This window comes from Pteropus medius, unplaced genomic scaffold, assembly GCF_902729225.1.
Source record: "Pteropus medius unplaced genomic scaffold, Ma_sr-lr_union100, whole genome shotgun sequence".
Taxonomy (NCBI): Eukaryota; Metazoa; Chordata; class Mammalia; order Chiroptera; family Pteropodidae; genus Pteropus; species Pteropus medius.
In genome coordinates this window covers 20,202,527-20,209,973 of record NW_024340692.1, presented here as the reverse complement: position 1 = coordinate 20,209,973, position 7,447 = coordinate 20,202,527, and the positions used below count along the sequence as shown (strand labels likewise).

Sequence of the window (7,447 nt, the reverse complement as noted above, 5' to 3'; positions counted from 1 at the left end):
CTTTATCTTTAGGAAAGAGAGAGAAGAAAAAGAGTTTGTCCAAACATGTGATACATAATGAGACTTTCCTATTTTCCCTCACATCACATTAATTGTTTTTAATTTTTCGAGCTATCTTGGCATTCGTGTCATATGGAAAACTGAAGGAGCAGAGGGAGGCATTTATTTTCAGAAGAGGTCAAAGAGCATAATCAAGGGACAGAACTAGTAAGTAATCAAGCATGCGGTACACACTTTCATTAAGGCCCATGTGTTACAAAACCACAATATTTTAATTTTCTGGTTCCTGCTGTTTATGCTGAAGAGGTTCTGTTAAGGTTTATTTCAGTTACATTTTGCAAAAGATAAAAGTGTGACATTTTCGGTCTTATTAGAGGTGCAATGTTTTATTCTAAGGTTCGTCTTCACTTACACGAAAGGAAAAAGCTCCTCGTGATGGTTAAATAATAAAGAAGGCTGATTGCTTACAGTGTCAAATAACAAGACTTAGTTGTGTGCCATGATACAATCTCTCCTTAAATCTTGAAATTCTTATCCAACTTAATGATGAGCATCTGCTGGGAGGAGAAAATTTCCATGGCACATCTTTGTAACAACCCCAAATCTCATGGAAAGAAGCCAGGGGAAAAATTTAAATGAGTGTAATCCTCTAAGAAAGATACACTTAGAATTTTCCTCTTAATGGGAACTTTGTTTGCTGACAGCGAACAGTCTACCCAGATAACACCAACAACATCTGCTGCTGTTGGTAAGAACTGACCTCTTAATCATGAGCTGCTCACATCGAAATGACTGCAAGCCGTTGAAACAACACGAGTTTTCCTCGAGAAGCCCATTTCAACAATATCATACAGACTGAATGCCAAAATAATATTTTACCTTTTGGTTTTAAATTCAATCTGCTAAGACAAGGTAAAGGAAACACATATAGCAGGGAAGAACAACAAATCAATCAAGTGAGGTGAACACAATCGGATTTGTTTGGCATCTGCTCTGGAAGAGTAATACTCTGGCATGCCTTTATTTCAGCTTGGATTTGTCAGCTTGAGAGAATCATCTCTGTTTTCTCTGCATTAAGTCCATTTTTATGGTGACTGTACCAGATTTTTTTTTTTTTTTTTTTAATTTTAGGATGGTAGATACCAGCTTCCTGACCAAAATGTCTATGGAGAAAGGAAGGGTATCAGGGCAGGGAACCCACTGTGCTTTACAGGTTAAAGGTCCTTCTTTATTTTTAAATCTTTGCCTTGGGCCATTAATGTGATAGAAAATGACTTATATGTCATGAAATTCTTCTTTTTGCTATGATCCATAGTAGTTCACTTTGTTTCATTCTGTTGTCACTTAGGGTGAAGCAGCAGAGTAAAAATACCTTTCTGTTGATAATCATGGCTAACTTGGGAACTGTATCTCCTGGCCCAGTATTTTAGGTTATTTTATGTTATCTAATTCTAGAAAACAATCAAAGAATTTGGAGGGACCTTCGAGGTCGTCTAGTCCGATTCCATCTAGGAATCCTTTTATATTTCTGGCAGAAAGCATCATTCTTGCTTGTATATTTCTAGTTATTGTGTATAAGCTTTTCAATAGTGACAGCAGAAAAAAGCCAAAATTTGCCTCTAGGTAGTTTCTAAAGTAAAAGCAAAAAAAAAAAAATTGGATCTCTCTTCTACAGAACATCCTTTTACATAAATAGAGTAAAACAAAAACAAAAACAAAACAAAACAAAATAAGAGAAAAGTTAACTAGTGCATCCTTATCACACTTGAGTCACCTTTTCAGGACTATAAAGAGCAATTCTTTATATGATGAGGTTTCTAGATTCCTCTCTGTCTTGGCTTCCTTACTGTGGATACAACCTAGAGTATTTAAGTTTAATTTAATGTATATAGCTGATGGAGCTAAAGGGTTTCAGAACTGAAAGAACTTAAAGTATTCTCGATTTTTAAGAATTTTTTAAATTAAATACTGAGTAGATAAAAAAGAATATTGAAAAAACATGTATAATTTATGGAGAAAATGATATAAAAATATCCATGTGCATAAAAACAGTTTACTAATTAAAACATTTCTAGTGACTGTGAAGTCCTTTGGGTGCTCTTTCCCAATTCCATCTCTTTCCTTCTCCATCAGAAAAACTGCTATGCTAACTCCCCTGTGCTTCTCTTTTGGAGATATGATTATTTTTTTTTTACCCCAGGCTCTCACTCATGGTGTTTGCTCCTCTACCCACGGCCAAGACAGGCAATTTTCCTTGCAGTCCCCCATTAGGTGAAGTGCCAGTGTTCGTATCATTTGTTTACAATTTTGCTGAGGGCTCTGTACTTTGAAGGACTCAAATTTAGTGTGTGTATGTCTCCTATTTGACTACCCACCTTAGTACCCTGCCTTTATCTACTTTATCCTCATGCCTTGAGGATTGGGAAAAAGTTTGTTGGAGTTCAGCAAATGTCCTCATTTCAGCCAGCAAGTGGGCTTCTGTGGGATTTGCTTATCTCTCTGGGTTTCTGTTTGCTCTTAGTTTTTGACCTCTGTGTAGATCTTTTTTTCGAGTCATGATACATTTATAAAAATAAGTTTTCTATGTCTTATCTAACATTAGTCATTTTCAGCAGAAACACTCATTAAAAAATGAAAGCATGCTCTACACTTCTTCAGTTTGAAGGTAATTCTTGGTGGAGAAGGCAGTTCAGTAATTAATTCTGTTATTCACTAATATCACATTGTTGTAGCCCTGCTTTCAATATAGCTGTTGTCTTAGGATTTTTTTCCAGGTCTTTGTTTATCTGCTCATTCTACTCTTGACTTATTCTTTGTTCTGATTTTTCTATATTTATATGTGTTCTGTTCAATCTGATCTTATGATTCTTCAACTTTCCCCCCTTAAACTTTTTAGAAATAGGATGATAACCATCTTTACGAAGATCCGACAGAATCTTAGAATCAGAAACTTGGAAAATTTCTTTCTAAGAAGTTGCATAAAATTAATTTCTTCTGTTTTATGGACCCTCCTTATTTCACAACTCTCCCCCTTTATGAGAATATCTTGGTCCCATATATTGTGGGTCTTGTAAAGCTATAAAGCCTTCTCTTGCACATTCTATAGCTTTATAGTTAGTTATATAATGTATATAATAATATATAATATATATAGTTAGTACATAAGCTCTGTTTTTTGAAACCAGTGATTGTTCATTTTCCTGAGTAGTACTTCTTAATTGCAATAGAATATCAATAGGTTTAACAGAATGTTAGGCCAATATAGGTAACCAAACTGATTTAGCTTATTAATGTACAGTGTGATTTCACTTGAAACATTTAGAAAATAACTGGGATTTATCTACTCAAGGCTCTTTCTTATTAAAACAAAGGGCCATTGGTGATTCCTTGTTCTTAGTATCCTACAAGGACAAGATGGGATCAGTGGGCATAGTAAAAGGTGGAATAGTGCTTTGGTACGATGGAAATGATTTTTGGTATATTTTACCCAATTCAGATTCTGAATACCTCTGGAACTGCTATGAGAGATGAGAGAAGTTAAAGAAACAGCTACAACCTAGTATTCATTATACAGTGATCTTTTATAGTCAGCTTAAATCTGTAGTTTTTGCTCTGAACAAAAATTCACACTTTGACTATAATTGATCTGAAACTTGGAATATGGTATTTAGACCGATCTATCATTTTAGAAAATATTTCTGGTACAAAACATTTACTACTCATTATCCAATCAATGGATACTATAAGACAAAGAAGAGTTGATCTATAGATTCAAGGCAATCCCTATCAAAACGCAAAGACATTTTTTTGCAGATATAGAAAAATAAACATTCTAAAATTCAAATATAATCTCAAAGGACTCCAAATAATCAAACAAAAACAAAGCCGAAGTCCTTATACTTCTTGATATCAAAATGTATTTAACAGCTACATTAAACAATATGGTATTGGCATAAAGACAGACATATAGAACAATGGAAGAGAACAGAGTGCCCAGAAGTAAACCCTCGCGTATTTGGTCAAATTACCTTTGACAGGGTACCAAGAGTACACAATGGGAAATAAAGAACAGTCTCTTTAACATATGGTGCTGGGAAAATGAGATAGCCATGTGAAAAAGGATGAAGTTGAACTCTTACCTTATACTATATACAAAAATTAACTCAAAATGAATTAAAAACCTAAAAGTAATATCTGAAACTATAAAACTTCTAGAGGAAAATATACAGGTAAAGTTTCACGATATTGAATTTGGCAATAATTTCTTACATATGACACCATATGCATATACAACAAAAATAAATAGAGTAGTCCCCCCTTGTTCAAAAGGGATATGTTCCAAGACCTCTTGGATGCCTGAAACCATGGATAGTACTGAACCCTAAATATACCTTTTTTTTTTTCATACGGATACACCTTTTCACTTAAAAGAAGCACTTTACAGCTTCTCTTTGGCATATCCAAATTGCCAGCATCACTACTCTTGCCCTTCGAAGCCATCAGTAAGTAAAATAAGAGTTACTTGAACATAAATATGGTGACCTTATGACAGTAAATTTGATAACCAAGATGGCTTCTAAATTACAAATGGATGGGTAGCAATATACAGTGTGCATACCTTGGATAAAGGGATTATGGGAAGGAGCTAGATGGTGAATGATTTCATTTCACTACTCAGAATGATGTGCAATTCAAAACTCATAAATTGTTTATTTCTGGAATTTTCCATTTAATATTTTGGACTGTAGTTGACCACGGGTAACTAAAACTGCAGAAAGTGAAATAGTGGATAAAAGACTCCTGTAGAGTCCTTTGAACGACATCGAATTTATAATCTTCTGTGCAGCAAAAGAAACAGTCAACAGAGTGAAAAGGCAGCCTATGGACTTAAAGAAAAACATTTGCAAACAATATGTCTTATAAGGGGTTAATATGCAAAACAGATAAAGAACTCCTACAATTCAACAACAACAATTACAACAACAACAAACTTGATTTAAAATGGACAAGAGGCTTGAGTAGATATTTCTCCAAAGAAGTTATATAGTGGTAAACGAGCACATGAAAAGATGATCAACATTGCTAAACATAAGAGAAATGTAAATTAAAATCAATGAGATATCATCTCAAACTCATTAGAATAGCCTCTATAAAAGTAATAAAAGAAAGTAAGTGGTTGCCATATGTGAAGAAATTAGAACCTTTGGGTACTATTTGTTGGAATGTAAAATGGTACAGGTTTGAAAACGCGTATGGAAGTTCCACAAAAGAAGTAAAAACAGAGTTACCATAGAATCTCACTTCTGGGTATATATCAAAAGAACTGAAAATACCCATGTTCAATGCAGCATTATATTCACACTAGCCAAGAGGTAGAAGTGACCCTAAAGTCCACTGATAGATGAACGGATAGAGAAAATATGTACATATAATAAAATATTATTGATTCTTTAAAAAGAAAGAAATCTTGTTATAAGCTATGACATGGATAAACTTTGAGGACACTATACCAAGTGAAAGTCACTATCAGACAAATACTACATGATTCCACTTATGAGAGGATACCCTAAATGAGCCAAATTATTAGAATCGAAAAGTAGAATGGCTGTCGCCAGAGTCTGATTGGAGCGGGGAAAAGGAGTTGTACAATGGGTATAGAGTTTCAGTTTTTCAAGATGAAAAAGTTTTAGATATCTGTTGTACAACAATGTGCATATAGTTAACAGTACTGTACTTAAAAACAAGGTAAAATAGTAAATTTTTTGTTGGGTATTTTTTACCACAATAAAAAATGATGACAATAAAAATACTATTTTTAGAAAAACAAGAGCTGAGCAGATTTATTGCTAGTTTTAGTAGTTAAAGTGTTTTAGGTTGAAATTTGGATCTATGTAAAAGAATGAAGAATACTATATGTAAAAATAAATGGGCAAATGACATATATAAAATTATTTTTTCTAATTTTAAAATATTTTTAAGATCATTAACTGCTTAATATATCATGAGTAGATTGAGTTTATCCTAGGAATGTAAGATTATTTTAACATTCATAAAATAAATCAATGTAATTCACCATATTAACAGAAAAAAGGATAAAAAACATATGCTTATTTCCAATAGAAGAAAAAAAAAGTACTTGACAAAGCTTAACATCTATTAATGACTAAAACCTCTCCACCAACAAGAATTAGATGAGAACTTTATGAGGAGAATCTATAAAAATTTATAACTAACATCATGCTTAAGGGTGAGATATTGAACACTTACTCCCTGAGATTGGAAACCAGGCCAGGATGCTCACTTTTCTCTATAATCTTGAATACTGAATATCATCATAAGAAATATACAAAAACCTACTGAAACTAATAAACGAATTGTGCAAACTTGTCGACACCAGGTCAATATATATAAACTAACTGCATGCTACCAACAATTGGAAATTGAAAAGTTAGAAATATTTGTAATGTAAAAAATGACATTCTTAGGAAAATATTTAACAAAGCATGAACCACACCTTTTCACTGAAAAGTATAAACCATTGCTGAGAGAAATTAAAGAACATCTCAATGAATAGAGTGATACATCTTGTTAATGGATCAGAAAACTCAATATCACCAAAGTGCCAACCTGCCCAAATCGATCTACAGATTCAGTACAATCTCAATTAAAATCTCAGCCATCTTTAAAAAATATATGTAAAATGAAAACCTAATTCTAAAATTTATTTTAAAAAATCAAAGGGTCTAGGACGTGGTTCCATAGTGTAGCATGTCTGCTTTACATGCAGAGGATCCTGGGTTCGTGCCCCAGTGGAGCCATCCATGGTCCTTGGTCTATGGCCATGCCACCTTGAGCAAGCCCGATGTCAGATCTTGGAAGCTAAGCAGGGTCGGGCCTGGTTAGTACTTGGATGGGAGACCACGTAGGAAGACCAGGTGCTATAGGCGTACATATTTAAATGTCAAGACTTACTATAAAACTATAGTATCAAGATGGTATGGTATTGGCAAATTAAGAAAATGAAATTCCTGACTGGGAGAAAATATTCACTATGTATACATTGACAAACGAGTTCTATCTGGAATATATAAAGAGGACTTGCAACACAATTATAAGAAGGAAATCACCCAATTAAATAATGGGAAAAATTTGAACATGTACTTCACACACAAAAAAGTATGGATGATCAATATACACATGAAAATATACTCAACACTACTAGTTATCAGGAAAATGCAAAATAAAACCACCATGAGCTATCACTACACACCATTAAAATAACCAAAATTAGAAATACTGATGATGCCAAGAGTTGGTAAGTATGTGTAATAACTGGAACTCTCAGACATTGCTGGTGGAAATGCCCAGCAGTGCAGTAACTTTGTTAAACAGCTTGGAGTCTTTTTATAAAGCTGAAGATACCCCTAACATAACACTCAGCCATTTC

The 7,447-nt window shown here is 33.6% G+C and overlaps 1 pseudogene; it reads left to right on the top strand.

The window, feature by feature from the left end:
- The first annotated feature begins 6,831 nt into the window (after positions 1 to 6,831).
- LOC120594989 (uncharacterized) lies at positions 6,832 to 6,947 on the top strand (annotated as a pseudogene).
- Positions 6,948 to 7,447: the final 500 nt, after the last annotated feature.